Here is a 22,689-nt window from a genome sequence, read left to right on the forward strand (position 1 = left end):
TAAAAAATGCTATAAGAAAGCCCATTTTGCAATAAGAGGTCTACAAATTCAGTCAAGGAAAAATAACATAAACCTACTTCAGAAGCAACTTATTCAACAATAAAATTTGATCACAGGTACAACACTGGAATCAGATACTACTGTGTGTGCTAATTATAAAATATATGAAATTTTATCTTGTAATGGAAACCTCTAGTGAAAGGGAATAAAAGAATAATGCTTAAATTGGTGATATTGCATTTCCCAATAATAAAAATATAGCATCTTTTACAAATGCAGTCTACACACTTTAAATAAATTAATCTACATGCAGAGAATGTTGCTTCTCACTGCTTTAGTCAGCCCACAAGAAATCAGTCACCACACATTTTCAGAGTGTTCTCTGTGCTCTGGACACTGTGCTGGGCATTGTGGGGATTATAAAGGAGTATAAAGAGGTGGTGCCTGTTCTCAAGGGGCTTTCAATCTATTCTCTTGCTCAGCTTTGCTTCATCTCTGATTTTGTCTCCTACCCCTATACTCAAGACTTTGATTAATGATCACCTTCTGTATCCATACCATTCTTCTGCATTGCAACATCAGCTCATCAAGTCCCTCGCTTCAGTTAGGACCACATTGGTCTGGTCTGTATCTGTCCCTCTTCCAAAAGGGACATTTTAAACTGGTTAATGTAACCCCCATCTTGCCCCAGAGGTCTCACCACTGTTTATAAGAATTAGCACCCCTCATTTACATTTACTTATATTTACTTCTGTCCCTCTGACTCTTTCTTTGTACACTCTCGTTTCCAGATCCTAATCCTATCGTTAGTTCTTTACATTTAGAAAGCTTTTTGTTTTCTTCTTTCTAGAAGACTCTTGAAGTCCAAAATGACCCAGGGGAGGTGTTATGTCACAACTTAAGCTCTTTCACTTGAGTTTTCACTAATTTTCACTTTCACTAGTTTTCACTCCTTATCAGGAGCGAGGAAGAGTGTAACTAAGGGTAGGAGGATGGTGTGATGTGAAGAACATGGAATGGGGTGAGGACTCCTGAAGGGAGGAAAGAGAAGCTCACAGGAGAGGTGGGAGAAAGGGTTAATGATGTGCTGTCTAGTCCACGGTTTCCTCCAACCACTGGGCCTGAGCAATTAAAATGGCTTCTCGCCTCAGGGTCTAGTTTCATGAACTCTGCTGCTAGACATTTTTTTCTAGTGAATATTTATTACCTCAACTGTAATGCTTCATTTAACATAATATAAAAATTGTAGAAAAAAAGAGTAATTAGTAATAAATCATCATCTCATCCATTAGCAGCAAATAATGCCACTTTGTCAAAGTCATAATCATCAAGCAGTCAGCTAGAGGTGATTATGTGTGTTACCCAACTGGAATCGGTCCAGAAACAAACCACAGCTCCCGTTTATTATCCTAATTATGCCTTAATATGATGCTATCTTTTTCTCCCATAAACTTGATAACAATAAAAGAGTAACAATAAAAAATGACAGGATAAATGAGCAAGAAAGGTAGCCTGAGAAACTTCCCAGCCCTGTCGCCCACCAACCTCTCTAATTTCTGATGCTGGAAAGGCTGTAAGACTGAGGAGGGAGCTGAACAGAATAGGGAAAGTCTTGGGGTGTTGGATACATGACTATATGGGATAATCTTTTGTTAATGTAATTAGAATACAGGCAGTCCTCACTTTACACAATACCATGTTAACTGAAATGTGTGCATATCGGAACCGTGTCATTGTTTTACACGGTTCAGTGATAATAGAGATTGCTACCACGGAATTGAGCAGAAGAGAGGACGTGGTTCCAGTATGAACACAACTGAGTTAGCATGGTATCATGCAAGGTTGAGAACTGTCTGTAGTCTACTGTAAACAAATCTTTGTTAATTTGAGATTTGTCAGACTGTTTGAGAGTGGTGGAGCTGATGGAAAAACAAATGCAAAAGATTTAAATGAGGCTTTCTGTGACGTCCTAACCTATTACCTGGGATGAAAGATACACATCATGTGGGTTAGGTGAATCCATGGCGGGAAGGTGAGACTTCTGTGATGGAGAAGGTGAGTGGGGGGTAGGGCGGGGGCTAAATGACCTAGTTTAAAGATCAGAGTTAGGTGGAGAAAAACAGGTTAAAAACCAGAGAAAGAATGCTGGGTATGGTGATTGATATGGTTATGGGAGGTCCAGCTCAGGAAAATTAGGACATTCCCCAGAACCAGGATAAGACCAGTCAAGGCCCTGTGTGTAGACAGGCTGGGGAATCTTTGAATTAGTTGCTTAGGTGACTGTTATGTTAGGATTTCTGACCTTTTGTGGAAACTCCGTAGAGGATCTGCCCAGCTGAGATGAACGCCTTGACTGCTCCGACTGGCCACAAAGTCAACTTTTTGGTTTAAATTAGTCTGAATAGGTTTCTATTACTTTCAATTAAGCAATCCTAATATATGACAGGAATCTAAAGGATTTAGGATAGCTAGAATGAGGACTAATGAGATCTTGATTGGGAGGAAAAGCAGGTTAGATGAATAAAAAAATCATGGTGACCCCTCCCCCCCATTCCAAGGGCTGAGTCTGGGGTGGTGGCTTGTAGCCAGAAGGTTCACAGAAATCTTTAGTGAGTGGAAATAGTCTTTAGTGCTCCAAGTTTATACCCTGTTGGGTGATGTGATGGGCCTCAACAAAAATGGTTGATGCCCTGCAATTTAAAGATCGTACCAAACAAGATCTACCACTTTCTGGTCCCTATTCTTAAGCCTCACCTCCAGCCATTTGCTACCTCACATCCTGTGTACCAGACACCTTCCAACTGAATCTCTTTCAGTTCCTTTAGTGGACCATGTGGTTCATGGCCCCTGTGCCGCCACAGAATCTTGCCTGGAAAGCCCTGCTTCTTCTCACCTTCTCCACTTGCTGATCTCCTAGGTGTCCTTCTAGGCACCTTTTTGTTTTTAATAAGCCTTCCCTAACCCCTATAAATAGAGTAAATCTCTTCATCCTTTACCCCCCCACTGTCCTTACCTACCTGTTCTTACGTCTTCCTAACAGACTCATAGCTCCTTTAGGGCAGAGAGTAGGCCTTAATCATCTTTATTTCCTCAATGTGAACACAGTTCGTGAACCATATTATATGCTCAATAAATATTTACTGACCCAACTTAATGACTCCCCTCAAGCTAGAGTACAGATGGAGGAGATTGTGTATGAATGGTGTAAGTGTGCTGATGTAGGCTTGCTGAGGAAGGTGTACCTCTAGTGAACAGGGGATGAAAAACAGTGGTAATTGAAGAGGCATGGTTGCTTTGAAAGTAGTATCTACTCTCTCCCTGAATTTTACATATTCCAGATTATGGAAGTGGAAAGTCACTTAGAAGAACCTAGGCTGTAGGAATCTTCTCTTTGGGGGATGCTCTAGAGAGGACCCACCTAATCACACAGACCTGTAGGCCAGGCTTTGAAGGAAATTGGATTTTGCTGATGCCCATCATGCTGCAATGTCCAAGTCTGAATTTCTAGTCAACTTCTGAGTGTCATTCCTACATTATCAGCTGCTTAATGGACATTGTCCACTTAGATGTTTCTGGAACTTCAAACTTAATGAGTATAAAACTAACTCATCAAAAAACCTTCCATCCCAGCTCCTTCTCTAGCCTTGTTAAGGTATCATCATTTTCTCATTCACCAGCCTCAAATGTTGTAATTTTCTCCCCATAGCAACTGATTAACCCAAATCTCCTCTACTCTTCCCTCGCCATGTATTTTATTTTATTTTATTTTATTTTTGCTTTTTTTTTTTTGCTATGTATTTTAAATCCATCCTCCTTTCCAGTTTCACTGTCAGCACCCTCCTTCAGCCTTGGACTATTACAATAATCCTAAAGTCTCTTGGCCTTAAAGCATTTCACTCTACAATTTATCCTGTATGTTACCATACCTGAATTAGTGTTCCCTTCTCATCATGCTAGTCTCCTGATAAAAACATTCAGAAGCACCTAGCACAGGGCCATACAAAAAGTTTGTAAGTTAATTAAAATTACAAACTTTATTGCAGTTGTGAATTCTGACCACAAAATTGAACATATGAATTGCTGTAACACCTTCATTAATATAAACAGAAAAATTATTTTATAGATTGCTAGATGCTTTGCATTGTTCAAAGTATTTTTTCTGTATTATTTTACTAGATCTGGTAGAAGCTATACGAAGACAAAAGTAGTAATCATTCATGTTCAGTGGAGCAAGTGAGACACTAAAAGTGTAATTTGTTCATTTATCTGTTCTACACATATTTATTAAGTATTTACCATGTGCATGGTAATAGGTTCTTGGGTGTGTCAGGGAGAGAAGAACTGAGTGAGGGGAGATAAAAGAGAATGTGATCCTGTTATGGACTGAATGTTTGTGTCCTCCGAAATTCACATGTTGAAATCCTAACCCCCAGTGTGATGATTTTAGGAGGTGGGGATTTTGCCAGGTAATTAGGTCATGAGTGTGGAGGCTTCATGAATGGGATTAGTAGCCTTATAATGTGAGATACACAAGAGCTTTCTTTGCTCTCTGCCATGTGCGGACCCAGCAAGAAGATGGCCACCTACATGCCAAGCAGTGGGCCTTCACCAGACATTAGACATGTGTACACACACACACACACACACACATTAGACATGTATACACACACACACTCACACACACATTAGACATGTATACACACACATTAGACATGTATACACACACATTAGACATGTATACACACACTCACACATTAGACATGTGTACACACACACACTCACACACACGTTAGACATGTACACACACACATTAGACATGTATACACACACTCACACACACATTAGACATGTATACACACACATTAGACATGTATACACACACTAGACATGTATACACACACTCACACACATTAGACATGTATGCACACACTCACACACATTAGACATGTATGCACACACACTCACACACATTAGACATGTATACACACTCACACACACATTAGACATGTATACACACACATTACACATGTATACACACACTCACACACACATTAGACATGTATACACACACTCACACACATTAGACATGTATACACACACTCACACACACATTAGACATGTATGCACACACTCACACACACATTAGACATGTATGCACACACCTCACACACACATTAGACATGTATACACACACATTAGACATGTATACACACACTCACACACACATCAGACATGTATACACACACATACTCACACACACAGATCTTTGGTGTATATTCACACACACACACACACACACACGTGTGTGTATATATATAAAATCTCTGTATATCTCATTGGTTCTGTGTCTTTGGTAGAATCTTGACTGATATAATCCACCCTTGTGATGACTAGCTTTCAGGAGAAATGTTTGGAGGTTACTAAGGAATGTTTTCCTTTTTGTTTTTCAAAATACTGGGAGGAGGGCAGACATAGGATCTGTCTCTAGTTTTGGACTGCCCAGCATGCTTTACTTTTCTCCCTTTTGCTAGTAATAGAATTCCTCTGTCTTATAGGGAATCTCATCCTTGTACTTTGAATGGGGCTGACCTACTTTCACTCCAGGTGTTGGCACTTGACCCAGCCTAGCCAATCAGAATAATGCATCTCATTGGCAACAGTGATTGGTTTAGGGATGGGCAGGCGACTCAAAGCTGGACCAGTAACATTCCTCTTGTGACTTTTGCTCAAAATTTCCAGAACCTGGTGGTTTATTATGAAAGTTGCCAGCTGAAAGGGCAATGTAAGGTTAAAGCTGTGGATGAGACCATCTCTTCTCCTTGTTACAGAGATATCAACAAAGAGGAAAAGAGGCTGATTCTTGATGTCAGCTTTTCAACCCCTGGATGTAATTGTGTACCTTAAATTGCTCAGTTACATATTCCAGGAAAATCACCCCCACCTCTTTTTCACTTTGTCCTGTTAAAGGTGGTTTGACCTGTATTTTCTGACACTAGCAACTGAGTTTTGACTAACAAAGAAATTGCCCAGGAATCTGCAATTTGTGAAGAGGTAGAAAATATTATGATTATAGAGGGGACTGAAACAAAGCAAAAACGATTGTGCCTGGAGACATAAGGAAGATATTACAGCATGAAACACAGGGCACTGAAATAATTTCTCACTAGGATGATGTTTTTGCCACTAGTTGAGGTGGTCATATTATAAGACAGCAGCTAAAAGCAGCTTTTCAGAGCTTCAATTGTGATTTAAAGAATGCATGTAGGAAAATTAAAATAATTAAAAAATTTAAAACTACACTAACTTTTACATATAATTTAATTGAATAGTGTGAATTCTTAGGCCTGCACCATATGATAAATCACCTAGTTAATTAAAAAATTCTGTTATTGGGGCTTCCCTGGTGGCGCAGTGGTTGAGAGTCCGCCTGCCGATGCAGGGCACACGGGTTCGTGCCCCGGTCCGGGAAGATCCCACATGCCGCGGAGCGGCTGGGCCCGTGAGCCATGGCCGCTGAGCCTGCGCGTCCGGAGCCTGTGCTCCGCAACGGGAGACACCATAACAGTGAGAGGCCCGCGTACCGCAAAAAAAAAAAAAAAAAAAAAATTCTGTTATTGAGGATATTAATAAATACAACATCAATTCTTGGCCGTTCTCATTTTAGATACTAGGCAGTCCCAACAGCCATTTCTTTAATACAGACTTGGTTGGCAAAAAGTTATGCTTTTCTTGACTAGGGAAAGAAGAAGCTGTGAACTAGCATGGCAGACAGGTAAATGAATTAGCATTTACTGAATGACAGTGTCATAAGTACTACTTTAGAGGTAGGCAAAAGGCAACTGAGAGCAAAGAGCAGAGATATCTATATCAGAGTTGAGGTGTCAGAGGATTCCTGGGGGATAAGCTTGAACTGATATTGGAGGATGAGTGAGGGTTACTAGATGATGGTGGGGCTGAGGGCATCCCAGATATCACAAATGCAGAAGCATGGGAGACACCAAGCAGCTCAGGACAGTAGAAATGAAATGTACATGAGGGAGAGGTGGGAGATGATAATAGAAAAGTAAGCAGAGACTAGAGACTTTGTGTGTTAAGCTTCAGAATTTGAACTCTGGCTGCAATGGGGTACCACTGAAGGACATTAAAACAGAACAGTGACCGTTTATTTAAATCTCCCAAGACATATTTTTTTTTTTCAAGCCAGGACCACATTTGGGGCTAGTTATAAATGCATGGCAAATAAGGAAATGAGCAATTACTCCCATCTGTAGGGTGTTATAGGGAAAACCTTTACTATCTATGAGGCTCTGATCAACAGGACTTCCAAGGAGTGATTGGGTCATTGTTCTCATGGGGCTTAACCAAAGGCCTTGGGCAGAAAGACAGCACTTTGAGAGAAGGAGGCTTTGTACCAGAGGGTGGGTACTGATTCAAATTCATGTGTGTTGAGTCCCAACTGGGGCCTTGACATTGATCTTCTGTACTCCTGGATCTGAAATAAATTCAGAAATGTAGTCCTTTGGAATGAAAGCTAAAATGAGGGTGGGAGAGAAAGGGGAAATACAGAAAAGAATTAGCCTTACTTTAGTGACAAATTCCCAGCAGGGTATTCTTTTAAGTAGCATGTATTCTGTTCTATTCCATTAATTTTAAAAGGAGGACCACTAGAAATGACTTATCTGAGTAACCCAAAAGATTCAGATCAGCTAGTAAACTAATGGGACCCAGGTCACCTTTTACATGAATGATGCATGAGCAGATGATAGATACAAAGAGCTTTGCTAAGTCTGCCGATGTTTAGTGTCTAAGAAACTGAAGGGTTTCAGTCAAATGAATAAAGATTCCTCCAGTATAGTGAATTCCTGTGCTTTGGAAGATTAACTAGTGTATGCTTTTGCTAACAGTTTATTTTTCTGCTTTGACAAGGAGAAAAAATAAAGAAAAAGAAAGGGTGATATGTACACATATTCGAAAGAGGGGATTTATAGAACTGCACTGTTTTACTGTTTCTGAATGACCCCTTTTTAATGTAAAAGAGACCTGTGACCTTATTTGCATTTCAAATATTCCTGGAGTGGAATAGTGAAGATCAATGAATTGATTGTCAGAGAAACAGCATGAGTAACAAATTTCTTAGTAAAGAGAAAAGAAATACAAAGGAGGAGGATAGTAAGGTCTTCCTAATTCAGAAGTAATGGAACGAAAAGTCTCAGCTCTATTCTTGGTCTCATTTTTCTAAAATTCAAATAATCTGTGAGGTTAGGAAGAACAATGCTGACCTGAAAAGTGCAGTTAAATATTTTCTCAGTGCATAATTATGGGACATTTGAATATGGCCTAACATGTATTTTGGGGGTGGGCTGCATTTACCTTGTCTGGGGGATATTTTGAGATGCAACACAAAGTAATAGAAAATGGGTTGTGTTTGGAAGCTGAAAGCCACCTTTCCAGAAACCCTGTCCTCCCTCAACCATTCAAGGCCAGAGGGTGGGCTTCTTTTCAGAGTGAAAAATCTTTTCACAGTAGTGTAAACATTTATATATTCAGAGGAAGTCTCACTCCATAGAGTAGGTTGTATACTAGTTCTATGTCTCCAATAAAATAATCACTTCAGCATATAATTGTCCCAAATCTGGACAGTTTACAAATATTAATCTTTAACAATCACCGACTGGGCTAGGGCATCTTGAATAGTGTCACCTGTGGGATATCAGTAGTCCTTTCTAGGTGGAGCTGCAGTAAGGTGGAGCTGCCTCCATTTCGGGGCAAGGATCTGGTCTGTAGACCTTCCCTTCAGTTCATTACATCTCATTTCCCACTTTGTCTGAATGGAGGGAGCCTGAGATAAGGATTTACCCTAATTCATGGGCTGGCATAATAGTTTGCAGGTTGGGTAGGGACTTGGCAAGAAGAACAAGAGACTGTTTGTTGACTTAGAAGCTTGGGGAATAGAAATATGGTTAGAAATCTCAGAATGAGCCCAGAGTTAGATAATTGGTGTGTCCTTTGTGGATGCTCATTGTAATGGGTTGAGTTGTGTCCTCCCAAAAGATATGTCCAAGTCCTGACTTCTAGTAACTGTGAATGTGACCTTATTTGGAAATAGGGTCTTTGCAGATGTATTTAAGAATCTCAAGATGAAGTCATCCTGAATTTAGTGGACGGGCCCTAAATCCAATGACTGGTGTCCTTATAAGAGAAAAGGAGATTTGAGACACAGAGGCCACGGGGGAGAAGGCCATGTGAAGACAAGGGCAGAGACTGGAGTTATGCCGCCATAAGCCAAGCAATACTTGGAACCACCAGAAACTGGAAAAGTCAAAGAACCTTTGGAGAAAGCATGATCTTACTGACATCTTGATTTTAGACACCTCTAGAAAAGGTCTCCACAGTCTCTGAGACTGTATTTCTAAATTTCTAAATTTCTGTTGTTTTCAGCCACCAAGTGTGTCGTAAGCTGTTACAGCAGCACCAGAAACCTAATGTACTCATGAAAATAGCAGTACTCTGGAGATTCTAATTACAACCTCACACCATTGGGTGAAAAGGCCAAAGGGGGGCTACGGTGTTGCTGGGTTGACTGATCCTGACACTAGAAAAGAAATGGGATGACTACTACAGTGGGAGAGAGAGGAAGGTGGACACCCAGTGTCAAAAGTTAACTGAAGACTTAATCATCCTGTACAAATAGGACCACCACCGACTCTGATCCCTCAGGAGGAAAACCCTGGGTCACTCAGTGAGGTCAAAAACCCCTAACTGAGGTTCTGTGTGAAGGCAGAGGAACCTTAGAATGGGTAGGGAATCCATAAACGCCACCTATTGATTCATGACCAGCTACAGTTTTTTGGTTGGGATAAACATGTATTTTTATACTTCACTTTTCTTCCTCCTTCCCTCTTCCTTCTTTTCTGTTTTCTCCATTATGTTTATAGGGTGAATTGGTGGGAGTTAGCTTAACACTTTGGTTTAGAGGGTACAGAATATCAGGAGAAGGTCATGATGGAACTAGTGTAAGAATGAACAGTCAGAGATCTTGCACTTGGAGCTGCGTGCAGGACCTGATGAGACCCTGGATCTCTGGATGGTCCTCATACTGTGGGCATTAGGTGATTCCTCCTTGAATATATGAGGGAGTTTTATTATGTTAAGCAGCAATATTTTAAAAAGCAGATGCATGGGGAGAAAGATGTATGTTGATATTGAAAAGCTAAAAAAGTGGACATTTGTCAACTCTTTTGACACCCAGCATCTGAAGTCACTATCTCTGTGTGGGAGATTCACTACCTTGTGAGTCTTGGGGGAGACTGAGCCTGCTTCCTACAGTAAAAGCCAAGCAGGTTCCTAGCTTCCCTTGCAGATAGGGCACAGGCACATGACCTGGGCTCCACCAATCAGATGTACCCACCCAGAGTTGGAAACTAGAGCTAGAAGGTGAGATGAAGCAAGAATCACAGCCACCCGCCGGCAGCAGCTGTCCCCCTATCCAGTTTTGAGAGGCAGTGTGGTAAGTTTCTAGTGCTCTTATCAGGGTCCTGTGCTGGTGGCTTGGAGATGTAAGCTTTAGTGTCTGTGTTTAGCGGTGTCTTCCCAGGGCTAACTCTGCTGCCTGAGTTCTTGCCTGACCCCCAGCCTGGCCTTTGTGTCCTTCTGGTTATTCTGTGAGCCACACAGTATCTTATTAATAAGGTCTTTTTCTGTTTAAATAACCCAAGGTTGGTTTCCTTGCCTGGAGGAATCTGACCGATATAGTACACCAGTAGGGCTCTAATTATCCTTTAAAAACACATCTTTTTATTTTACACATACCAAAGATTATATATATGCAAGTTATAAAATATCTATACAGGGTAAGACCTAGAACATTACCCTCCTTCACAGGATATAACCGCTATCCTGAATTTTGTGTTTATTACTCCTTTGCTTCTTAAAAAATTAGTTTTGTCACCTATTCAGGTATGTCTAAACAATATAGTCTTTAGCATTGCTTATTTCTGAGCTTTATTAAATAGTATCAGTTTTGTAATTAGTCTTCTGGGACTGCCAAATGTTTTTTTTTTTAAACTCAACACTAGTTCATATATCTAGGTGGTAAGAGAATGATATTAGTGATATGTTTACTTTTTGACTTTTAAAACATCATACATTGAGGTAGAGAATTTCATCTGTTACACATTCTTCACTAGAATTGCTTATAAGAAAATCTGATAGACCTTCTGGAGATAGTTCTTCTGGAGAAGAACTACACATTCCAGGGAATGCCTTATGTATTTTTTTCCCCACAAGCAGCGAGGAAAGAATAGGTATATGGGACTACTGTGTCATCCAGGTTTCCTGAAGGGCTGTAACTGGCTGGCTGGAGCAGAAGTCTTGGTGGTGACACATTCAAGAAGGGCCTGTGGGTTGAGAATGGTGACAGTGGAGATAGCACTGTATCAGCAAGGGAGGTTGAGAGACAAAAAAGCTATGGTTTGCGTGCTGCTGTGCACATGCGCTCACGCGCATATGTGTGTAGGAATTTGTGAAAGCAAGAGGCTCTGGAGAAATTTTAGGTTGTATGATATCTGGAGAGAAGAGGAAAGGGGATTTCTAAAAAGGGTTTTTGTAAGACAAAAATATAATTTTCTCTAATACTCTTCAAAAGATGAAAGCAAAATTTTGGTGGCCTTTTAAAATTTTTAATGAACTTCATTTTTTAGAATAGTTTCAGATTTACAGAAAATCTGACACAAGGGTATGGAGAGTTCCCATATACCTGTACCCAATTTCCCCTGTTATTAACATCTTACATTAGTATAGTACGTTCATTACAATTAATGAACCAATATTGATACATCATTATTAACTAAAGCCCATAGTTTATTCATATTTCCTTAGTTTTCACCTAATGTCCTTTGTCCATTGCAGGATCCCATCCAGGATACTACATTCATTTAACTGTCATGTCTCCTTAGACTCCTTTTGGCTGTGGCAGTTTCTCAGGCTTTCCTTGTTTTGGGCGACCTTGCCAGTTTTGAGGGGCACTAGGCAGGTATTCTGCAGAATGTGCCTCTATTTGTCTCCTGTTTTTCTTATGATTAGACCAGGTTATAGGGAGGAAGACCAAAGAGGTAAAGTGCCAGTTTCCCTGTATCATATCAAAGACGCATACTATCAATGAATTGCCTTGTACAGTCTTGGACTTTTAAAAAAAATGCAGCTTCACGTAATAGCTGGAACTGAAGGACCACAGGATTTATTCTGGTGGCAATTGAATATAGAAGAAACACCTGCTTATTAAAAAAACAACAACATGGGAATATTATATATGGCTTCTAATGAAGACTGTTACAGTACAGAAGCTGCTGTTGAGTATTGTGCATTATGTTCCTTAACTCCAGCTCTCTCTCCTTCCCTGGGCCTCTATACTCCTGTGGGAAGGATGGGTCTTGGGTAGCTGGTCTTGGCTGGTGCCTGTTTAGTATGTTAATTTCCTTGCTTTGCTGTCATTTTCATTTGTAGTATAACATTAGCAAGAGATAACTCTAGATCTGGGCTCTCCTTTTCACCTCAACAGCTCCCCATTCCCTATTCAAATCTACCTTGCCTATCTAGATGGCTAGGGAGAGGGAGTTTTTTGTTTGTTTATTTTCTGAACACTTTTGGAGCTCTCCTTATAGACTCCTGGAGCCCCTAATTTGTACATATCTTAGGGATGGGAAGTACTACCGTACAGAATGTCATACTAGACACTTTTATGTCACATACAACATACATAATGTTCTGTTAGAATTTGCAAAGTGCTTTTGCATATGTAAGGTTTCTACTCCCACAACAGATTTGTGAGGTAGGTAAACCATGTATTATTGTCTTGCCTTTGTAGGAAGTAGATGGGTAAGGAGTTTAAGTAACTTGCCCAAGATGACACAACAAGTAAATGATGAGGACAGGACCCCATACGAGGCCTGCTGGCTGCAAGTTATGACCCCAGTGTATCAGTTTGTTAGAGCTGCTGTAACAAAGTACCACAAACTAAGTGGCTTAAATAACAGAAATTTATTGTCTCACAGGTCTGGAGGCTAAAAGCTCAAGATCAAGATGTCGGCAAGGCCATACTTCCTCTGAAGGAGCCAAGGAAGGATCTGTTCCAGGCCTTTCTCACAGCTTCTGGTAGTTCCTTAGCTTTGGGCAGGGTAACTCCAATCTCCACATGGTATCCTCCCTGTGTGTGTGTCTGTCTCTTGTATTCCTCCTTTAACTGTTAAGCCACACTGCCTCTCTCATTGTTCCTCATTCGTTTTATCCACACCTCGCTGTTTGGTTTCTATCAGAGGTCTAGCGTGGAGTTTGGAAGCATCTCTAATTTCAGGATCTCAAGACTGTCTCTCCTGTGAGTAGAGAGAGGTTATTCTTTGCACCCAGTGCCCCTACAAAAGGTGCAGGGAGTCTGAACAGCCCTGTGTCTTCCTTTTAAAATGCCAGAACCATTAAGTACAGTAAATTTGTTCTACTAGAAAGGGTAGGTTGTAGCCAGCAGGAGTAAAAGCCATGCCACTTATTGGTCTAAAAAGGTATTTAGCAGCTACAAATAACCTCCTGGATTAATGGAATCAACAGTCTTTAGGTCTCCACATGTAAAGGGACCATTTATTCGACATCCATTCATTTATTCAACAAGCCGCGGTGCCGGTTTGGGTCGAGCTAATTCTGAATTGAGGCTACTGTCCTTCCTCTTAAGGCTTTCTTCAATAATTATTCTGTTATTGACACATCACTGACCCAGGCATGACTAATGGGTTAGTATTACTGAGAGATGCAGCTAAATAAAGGTCACCTCAGGGTGGGCGGCGGGGGGAGTCGAGCTGACATTTCCATGGTGCAGTGGTGGAGCAAATGGAGATTTTAAGGGGGCAGACCCCACTCAGTCTTTACAGGAGACTACAGTGCCATTACAATGCTGCGTAATCAAATTTCTTCCTTTTCCGCAATCTTTGTTCCACTTATTAATTAAGTAAAATGACACAAGAGGGTGAGCGCTGGCTGTCTGTGGCACACTTTGGTGTATTGTTAGGACGGCGGTGCAGGCTTGATTACAGTCAGTGTGAACAGTAGCAGGTTACTTATTGGGTAATAAGACCGACCCAGGAGTGTCTTTATAAGAGTTGAAAGAGGAATTTTCAGATAAAAGAGAAAAAAATGTTTTTTTAATGAAATTTAGAAAATGGGGTCAGAGTATAATTTATGGACTAAATCTTGCCCTCTGGCATCTGCCAAAATAGAAAGACAAAGAGGAGGAAAGAAGCCAGAGCTTGGCAACTTTCTCATAAGCTCTCTCTCTCCTTTTCCTGTCCATCTGTAACCCCACATCAATGGATTACCTACATTCTTAGGCAAGGTTTGCTATCGCCTCCTCAGGATGCCTTTTTTCTTTTAAATACTGGAGGACTTACCTGTAAAAAACTCTAGCTGATTGCTTTTCTCCATCATCAGTTTTCCTATGTGTGAAATGGGCAGGTGAGTCCTTGATACAATATTGCCTCACAGAGAATTCGGGAGACACAATGAGTATCAAGCTCTTTGTGTTCTATGCCAGAAGACACACTGGAAACAATAATCAGTCAGCGCAGGTCAGAGCTGTGCCCACTGAAAAGATGCAGCAAGTGTTTTCTGAATGAACAGACGAACCCGAAAAGGCCTTTTCTGTTTGCTCGCTGTGGTGGACCTGAGGATGTGCTGCTCCGTCTTACGGTCTGATGCCCTCAGCTGCTGGGGTGCTGCAGGCAGCCGGCCCCTTCCAGGTTCTCTCTGGTGAGGAGAGAGGCCTTGTACAAGGCCACGCCCCCTTCCTGGGGCAGCTGCATCCAAAGACTGACTGATGAAGGGGTACAGAGCTTTGGTCCTCTCACCCAAATGGAGCAGCATTGAGAGGTGGGTCCATCTTCAGAAATCCTCAGAAGTTAGGCTGAGGCGTCCATCGAAACTGCACTGCAGCCCGACTTCTCCCTCTGCCCAGTTTTGCTTCCTTCTCTTCCGTTCCCTGCCATAGGTGTTGGATCCCAAGGGCACCCCCTAAAAATGTCCTGCACACTAATCTCTGTCTCAGAGTCTTCTTCCTGGGACACCCAAGCTGCGACATTCATGAAATTATGTAGTACTAGACATGCAAAAAGATTTGGGGGCTGACGGAATAGGGTGAAAAAGACATGTGCTACTCATTGCTGCTGAGAGAACTCTTGTTTGTGATGAGAACTTTTATGTGGAATTTGCAGGCTGGAACACAGCAAATTCTGCCAGAGCCTCACCCCACCCTGTGCCTGCTTTAATCTGGTATCTAATGGCTACAGCCCCTTGGAGCCAAACTCTTTTTTTGATTCTCTCCCTTTTAAGGCTGGAACATGTGGGACCTGGTTTACTGGAAACATGACTATATTATACAGCAGATGTTAATGAAGAATGGGCACATGAGGTTAATAGTACTTTTTGACTGGCTTATTGCATTTTGAAGAGAACATTGAAGCTATTAAAATGTGTAATTGGGAAACAGAACCTATGATGCCATCTACATATTTCTGTGACCCGTGTTTAAAGGGTTTCATTCAGTTCTCTAGTAAGTGAAGGGAACAGTTTTGACAGTGCCTGCTTTTTATTGTCTTCCCCATTTTTCATTTTCCAAGGCTGAGGATATAACGCAGACCTTCTATGCATCCTGAATCTCTGTTTATTTGCTCTTGCCATTTGCTTGGCTCTATTGTTAAGAGAAGAAAATATGAGAGAAGAAAAGTTATGATCCTTAGAGGCTTTTCTAATTAACTGTTTGAAGGAGACTTTGAAAAAGTGCCTAAGTGTGAGGTTATTTGTATGCCTAATTTCGTTTTTATGTTACACTTACTTTTAAGTGTAATTTACCAAGGCTTAACGCTTGTATTCTTTCAGGGGCATTACAAAGAGCATTGCACATTTATTACAGCCCTCTAAATGGCTGTGTTTTATTTCCATATGCTTTTAAATGGTTATTGAGTGGATTTGGTGCTCTTCCTGTAGTTAAAGTGCATTTTTTTTTATTGTACATGAATGGTAAATAATTGATACCTGCCATATGCTTCTCTCTCCCTTTCTGAGCTCCCCTTTCCCTTTCCCTCTTCATTCTCTTCCCTTCTCTGTTCCTATTGGTTTCTGCCCTTATCATGCTCTTTATCCTTTCTGCTCCTCTCTCTGCAGGTCTCCACTGCTTTCAACACCATTTTCCTTACCTCTCAACGTGCTCATTTGAGAGGGGGTTTTTACGTGAATTCTTGAGACCATTGCATTCCTCGGTGGGGATGAAGGAGGGGGTAAGGGTGTACAGCTTTTTATTAGGTGATGCTCAGATCAAGAATTTAAAATAAGAGAGTGATTTTAGAGAACATTTCTTGAATATTTTTTTCTTCAGATTGCAAATTGATACAGGGCTAATTATTGTTGCCTCTGCTTCTCTGACTAACCAGTGACAACCTCTAGAAGCTTGGAATTAAGGAAGATGTGGCCAAGTGTCTGAGATCATTCTTAGCAGGCAAAGCTTCTCAAGCTGAACAGTTTGAAAGAATCTCTCATTAGGGAAAGAAGAGGATAGATACTTCAAGATAAAATCTAAAGAATGTTCAGTTGGATGAATTTTTTGGGGGGAAATTCCTACTATACTGAAGCCACAAAACTATAAAAATTTTGATTTCTTTGCTCTTAAATCCCCAGAAGGCAAAAACAAAGACCCACTTATAGATGTGACAGCCCACAAACACTAGAAGAGTTTTTCATTTTGAAATTTTAGAAAGTAGTTGAAAATTCATATGGAAATGTAAGGAACCTAGAATAATCAAAATAATCTTGGAAAAAAAGAACAAAGTTGGAGGATTCATATTCTCGATTTCAAAACTTAATACAAGGCAACATTAATCAAGATAGTACAGTACCGGGATAAGGATAGACACATTGATCAATGGAACAGAAATGAGAGCCCAAAAGTAAACCTACATATCTATGGCCAACTGGGTTTTGAAAAAAAATGTCAACATCATTCAACAGAAAAAGAATAGACTTTTCAACAAATGGTACTGGTACAAATGGACAGCCACATGCAGAATAATGAAGCTGGATCTCTGTCTTACACCTGTACAAAAATTAACTCAAAATGGATCAAAGGCCTCAATGTCAAGCTAAAACTATAAGGCTCTTAGAGGAAAACATGGGAGTAAATCTTTGTGACTTTGGATTTGGCAGTGGATTCTTAGATATGACACCAAAAGTACAAGCAACAAAATGAAAAAAATAGATAAATTGGAATTCTCGAACATTAAAAACTTTTTTTCTTCAAACTACACTATCAAGAAAGCGAAACAACAACCTGCAGAATGGGTGAAAATATTTCCAAATCATAAATCTGATAAGAATACTTAGAATATATATTCAGAATATTTAAAGAATTCTTATAGTTCAATAATAGCCAGACTTAAAAACGGGCAAATGATTTGAGTAAACATCTTTCCAAAGAAAATAATCAGAAGACCAACAAGCTTAAGAAAAGATGCTAAACATCATTAGCTATCAGGGAAACGCAAATCAAAACCACCATGAGAACCACTTCACATCTGCTATGTTAAAAAAGACAGACAATAACAAGTGTTGTCAGGATGTGAAGAAATTGGAATCCTTATACAAGGCTGGTGGGAATGTAAAATGTTACAGTCATTTTGGAAAAGAGTCTAGTGGTTCCTCAAAAGATTAAACATAGAGATACCATACGGAGTAGAACCCAGCAATTCCACTTCTAGGTATTTGGTTGGCCCAAACGTTCATTCAGGGTTTTCCATAAGATGCAACGGAAAAACCTGAATGAACTTTTGGGTCAACTCAATATACACTCAAGACAAATGAAAACATACGCCCACACAAAAACTTGTACATGAAATGTTCATAGTAGCATTAACTGTAATAACTAAAAGGTAGAAATAAACCACATGTCTATCAACTGATGAATGAATGAATAAAATGTGTTATATCTCTACAATGGAATATTATTTGACCATTAAAAGGAAAGAAGTACCGATACATGCTACAGCGTGGATGAACTTTGAAAACATTATGCTAAGTGAAAGAAGCCAGACACAGAAGTCCGTATATTGTATGGTTTCATTAATATGAAACCATCAAGATAGGCAGAAAGTAGAGACAGAAGGCTGCCTAATGCTGGAGGAGAATGGATGGGGAGATTGTGGGGTGATAGCTAAAGGATATGGGGCTTCTTTTGGGGGTGACAAAATGTGCTAAAATTGATTGTGGTGATGATTGCATAACTCTATGAATACACTAAAAACCATTGAGTTATATACTTTAAATATTTGAATTGCATGGCATTTGTCTCAGTATAGATGCTACCCACAAAAACTATAATCTCCAATAAATTAAATAAAAAGGAGTTGGAGCATTTTGAAGTTGTGGAAGGTGACCCCTCCCCCAAAGCAAGGCTGCAACTTCTTTGAATAATAACTTCTAAGACTCAAGACACACTGGGTGTAAGTAAGCAATTACTCCTGTTTTACAGATGCAACAGTTGAGACTCAGAGGGTTAAATGACTTGCCTCAAAGTCATACAGGTGGTAGTGATGGGGAACCTAGATCTCTCACAGCCTCTTAGTGCAGGATTCTGTCATTACACCAGCTCTTCTCAGACTTTCCTTCTCACCGTCCTTTGGAGGCAGCAGAAATATGAAGCAAAGCTGCCTTTGCTTGTTTTCTTACATCATTGTTATTAACTAACCCAAGCCTATTCTTAATGCACAACTCTCAAGTCCTTTTTGGTATATGGCAGGAGTCTTGAAGAAGCTTGAGGTGGGTCAGTTAGTTATTCCCTCACAACCTTTCAATCAGGTAAAGGCTGATCTCAAGACAAATTCTGCCTCACATATGAACATTAAATAGTCACATAAGCAGGCAGGCGTAAAGCAGCTCATACGACCTGCTCTGCAAACATGATGCCATCCCAGGGCTCTGTCCTTTTGGCTGTGTTCATCCCCACTTGCATGAAAAGTCCACTGAGGCAGATATGGTGTTATTCAAGAGGCAGGATTCTGTTCCCCTACAGTTTAGGCAACAGAAGTCCTTCTGGCTAATGGCTGGACCTGGGACCATTCAGAGATCAAGACCGGGCATCATTTCAAAGATTCAGGCTACAGATCCGGCTAGATTCTGATACCCAAACAAGGATGTGGAGAGCCTCTTAAATATTTTAGCAAATCTATACACCTTGAATACATTTAATTTTACCAATAAAGCACATTTTTAACCCTTTGAACCTCAGGTTTCACCTCTGTAAATTGAGGTATTTAAGGAGTAGTGTTACAAATATGTGGAAACTTCTGTGATACACGAACTAAAAAGCCATTAATTTACTTAATAAATCCCCGTTTTAAATAATTCTAAAATTTGCTCTGCTAATTAGGAAAACCTTGGGTACTGATTGGGATACAGAAGAGAGAAGCATTTGTCATCGCTGCTTCTAGAGCAGTCCTTTCAAATGTGATGCTAACTGGGCACCCCAGGAGTATAGATTTTCCATTAAGGCAGCTGACTGCCCCTGGAGTGAGAGCCTAAACTAACTAGCATATGCAGAATGTCTCAGTCTAGGCTGAAATATTTCAAATTAAATTATAATTAATAAATAAATTAATAAATATGCAACGAAACTCCAAGCAATGCACTAGGGCTGCCACTTGATTTACATATTTTAATTTACATATTTTAATTACATATTGTGATGCTTATATCCTCAGGCTTGTTAGCAAAGGACACAATTTTTCTTTTTAAAAAATTTTTAATTTTTATACAATTTTAAAATGTTACTTTCCATTTACAGTTATTACAGAATACTGGCATCTTCTCCGTGTTGTGCATACATCCTTGAGCCTGACTTACACCCAACAGTTTGTACCTCCTAATCCCCCACCCCAATATTGCCCTTCCCCCCTCCACTGGTAACCATAGTTAACTCTCTATATCTGTGAGTCTGCTTCTTTTTTGTTATATTCACTAGTTTGTTGTATTTTTTAGGTTCCACATATAAGTGATATCATACAGTATTTGTCTTTCTCTGTCTGACTCATTTCACTTAGCATAATGCCCTCCAAATCCATCCATGTTGCTGCAAGTGGCAATATTTCATTCTTTTTTATGGATGAACACATCTTCTTTATCCATTCACCTGTTGATAGACACTTAGGTTGTTTCCATGTCTTGACAATTGTAAATAATGCTGCTATGAACATTGGGGTGCATGTATCTTTTCAAATTAGTGTTTTTGTTTTTTTCGGATACATACCCAGGAGTGGAATTGCTGGGTCATGTGGTAGTTCTATTTTTAGTTTTTTGAGAAACCTCCATGTTGTTTTCCACAGTGGCTGCACCAATCTACGTTACCACTAACAGTGCACAAGGGTTCCCTTTTCTCTTCATCCTCCCCAACATTTGTTATTTGTAGACTTTTTGATGACAGCCATTCTGACAGGTGTGAAGAGATTTCTCATTGTGGTTTTGATTTGCACTTCCCTGATGATTAGCAATGTTGAGCATCTTTTCATGTGCCTCTCAGCCTGTATGTCTTCTTTGGAAAAATGTCTATTCAGGTCTGCTCATTTTTTAAATCGGGTTGTTTTTTCGATATTGAGTTGAATGAGCTGTTTATATATTTGGGATTTTAACTCCTTATTGGTCATATCATTTGCAAATATTTTTTCCCATTCAGTAGGTTGTCTTTTCATTTTATTGATGGTTTCCTTTGCTGTTCAAAAGCGTTTGAGTTTAATTAGGTCCCATTTGTTTATTTTTGCTTTTATTTCCTTTACTTTAGGAGACGGAGCCAAAAAAATATTGTTTTGATTTATGTCAAAGAGTTTCTGCCTATGTTTTCCTCTGGGAGTTTTATAATATCCAGTCTTACGTTTAGATCTTTAAGCAAATGATAGAATTTTTCAAATCAAATAGAGAGAAAATGGATAGAAGAGGAAGACATAGAGAATCTATAGAAAGAAAAAAACATCAGAGGCAGAGAAAAATAGAAACTGAGGAAGAAACAGAGTGGTATATTTAAGATTCAGAGACTCAGAGAGAGGCACAGAGAGAAGCAGAGACTGAGAATCAAAATAGTCAGGCATCCTTGGGTTGCTCATTTTCTAATTTCCATGTGGTCCCTTTAAAGACCTCCTTTCCACTGCCAAGAGTCACAAGTCTGTCCCATCAAAACTATCCCCAGCCTGGCTGAAGGGATAAACAGAGGTCAATAGAAATATCTTCTGAGAACTCCCATGTTCATTGCAGCAGTATTTATAATAGACAGGACATGGAAACAACCTGTGTCCATCAATGGGTGAATGAATAAAGATAGGTGATATATATATATAAACTTAAGGAAAGAAGGAAATTCTGCCATTTGTGACAATGTGGATGGACCTTGAGGGCATTATGCTAAGTGAAATGTCACACCGAGAAAGAGAAATACTGTATGATCTAACTTACATGTAGAAAAAAACTGAATTCATAGAAACAGAGAATACATTGGTGGTTGCCCGAGGTGGAGGATAGGAAGTGGGGGAAATGGGGGAAGGTGGTCAAAAGGTACAAACTTCCACTTATAAGATAAACAAGTTCTGGGGATGTAATGTACAGCATGGTGATTAGAGTTAACAATACTGTATCATATATTTGAAAGTTGCTAATAGAGTAGATCTTAAAAACTCTCATCATGAGAAAAAAAACCTGTTACTGTGTGAGGTGATGGATGTTAATTAAACTTACTGGGATAATCATTTTGCAACATATACATATATCAAATTATCATATTGTACACTAATGTGATTAATACAATGTTATACGTCAATGATACCTTAATAAAATTGGAAAAAAATGAGAAATATTTCCTGAGAGCGTAAACCTAAGCTCACTCTCCCTTCCTGAGTCTGGCAGGGTGCTTCTGTGCTGTTGAGGACACGGGTAACATCCTTCCTAGAGGAGGATGGCAGTGCTGCAGCTACACACCAACTGCTGGAAATCCAGAGGGCTCTTTCACGTAGGTGGAGTGAATGACTGACTGTGGGCAATAATATGGGGGCTTCAGTAAACGATCTCCTTGACTCACTATTTCTATTCATTGCCTGCCTTGGCTTTGCCACTTAATGTGGTGTTGGACAAATTACTCAGCCTTTCTGGATCTCAGATTCCACCTTCATAAAGTGAGAACTAATGCCATAAGTATATACAATATGTACTGTAAATACTTTTTTTTTCCCTTAATTCATTCTTTTTTTTTTTTTTGTAACAGCTTTTTTTTTTTTTTTTCATTAAGAATATCTTTTAAAAACGTCAGTGGTTCTGGGAGAGTTTTTCTCAAATACCCATCAAAGTGCCCCTAATGGAGAATGAAAATAAACATTTAGACCTCTGAGATCTGGGGAAGGATTTGGAAGCTTTGCCTCAAGCTCAAAATTTATTTGCAGTTTTAAGGTTTATTTTATTTTAAAAGTCCATGAATTTTGCATTTTACTCCAAGTTTGCATACTACTCTAGTTTGTAATGTTCTTAAGAAAAAAAAAAAAAAGGCATTTCCCCTATTATTGGCACTCCAGGAAAATGTACCATGTTTATCCTGCAGCTTGTTGTTCTCCTGGCACGTGGCCATATACCCCTCAG

The 22,689-nt window shown here is 39.8% G+C and overlaps 1 long non-coding RNA gene across 1 annotated transcript in view; it reads left to right on the forward strand.

Annotated features, from left to right (window-relative positions):
* The window catches only part of LOC113629046 (uncharacterized), a 301,835-nt gene that overhangs the window by 115,419 nt on the left and 163,727 nt on the right, over nt 1-22,689 (forward strand). Inside the window, exon 4 of the long non-coding RNA XR_003436346.1 lies at nt 13,050-13,172. This is a non-coding gene — a long non-coding RNA (uncharacterized LOC113629046). The remainder of the gene's footprint in view (nt 1-13,049; nt 13,173-22,689) is intronic.

Source organism: Aethalodelphis obliquidens, unplaced genomic scaffold, assembly GCF_003676395.1.
Source record: "Aethalodelphis obliquidens isolate GAN/ISIS:26980383/991018 unplaced genomic scaffold, ASM367639v1 scaffold2, whole genome shotgun sequence".
In the NCBI taxonomy this organism is placed as follows: Eukaryota; Metazoa; Chordata; class Mammalia; order Artiodactyla; family Delphinidae; genus Aethalodelphis; species Aethalodelphis obliquidens.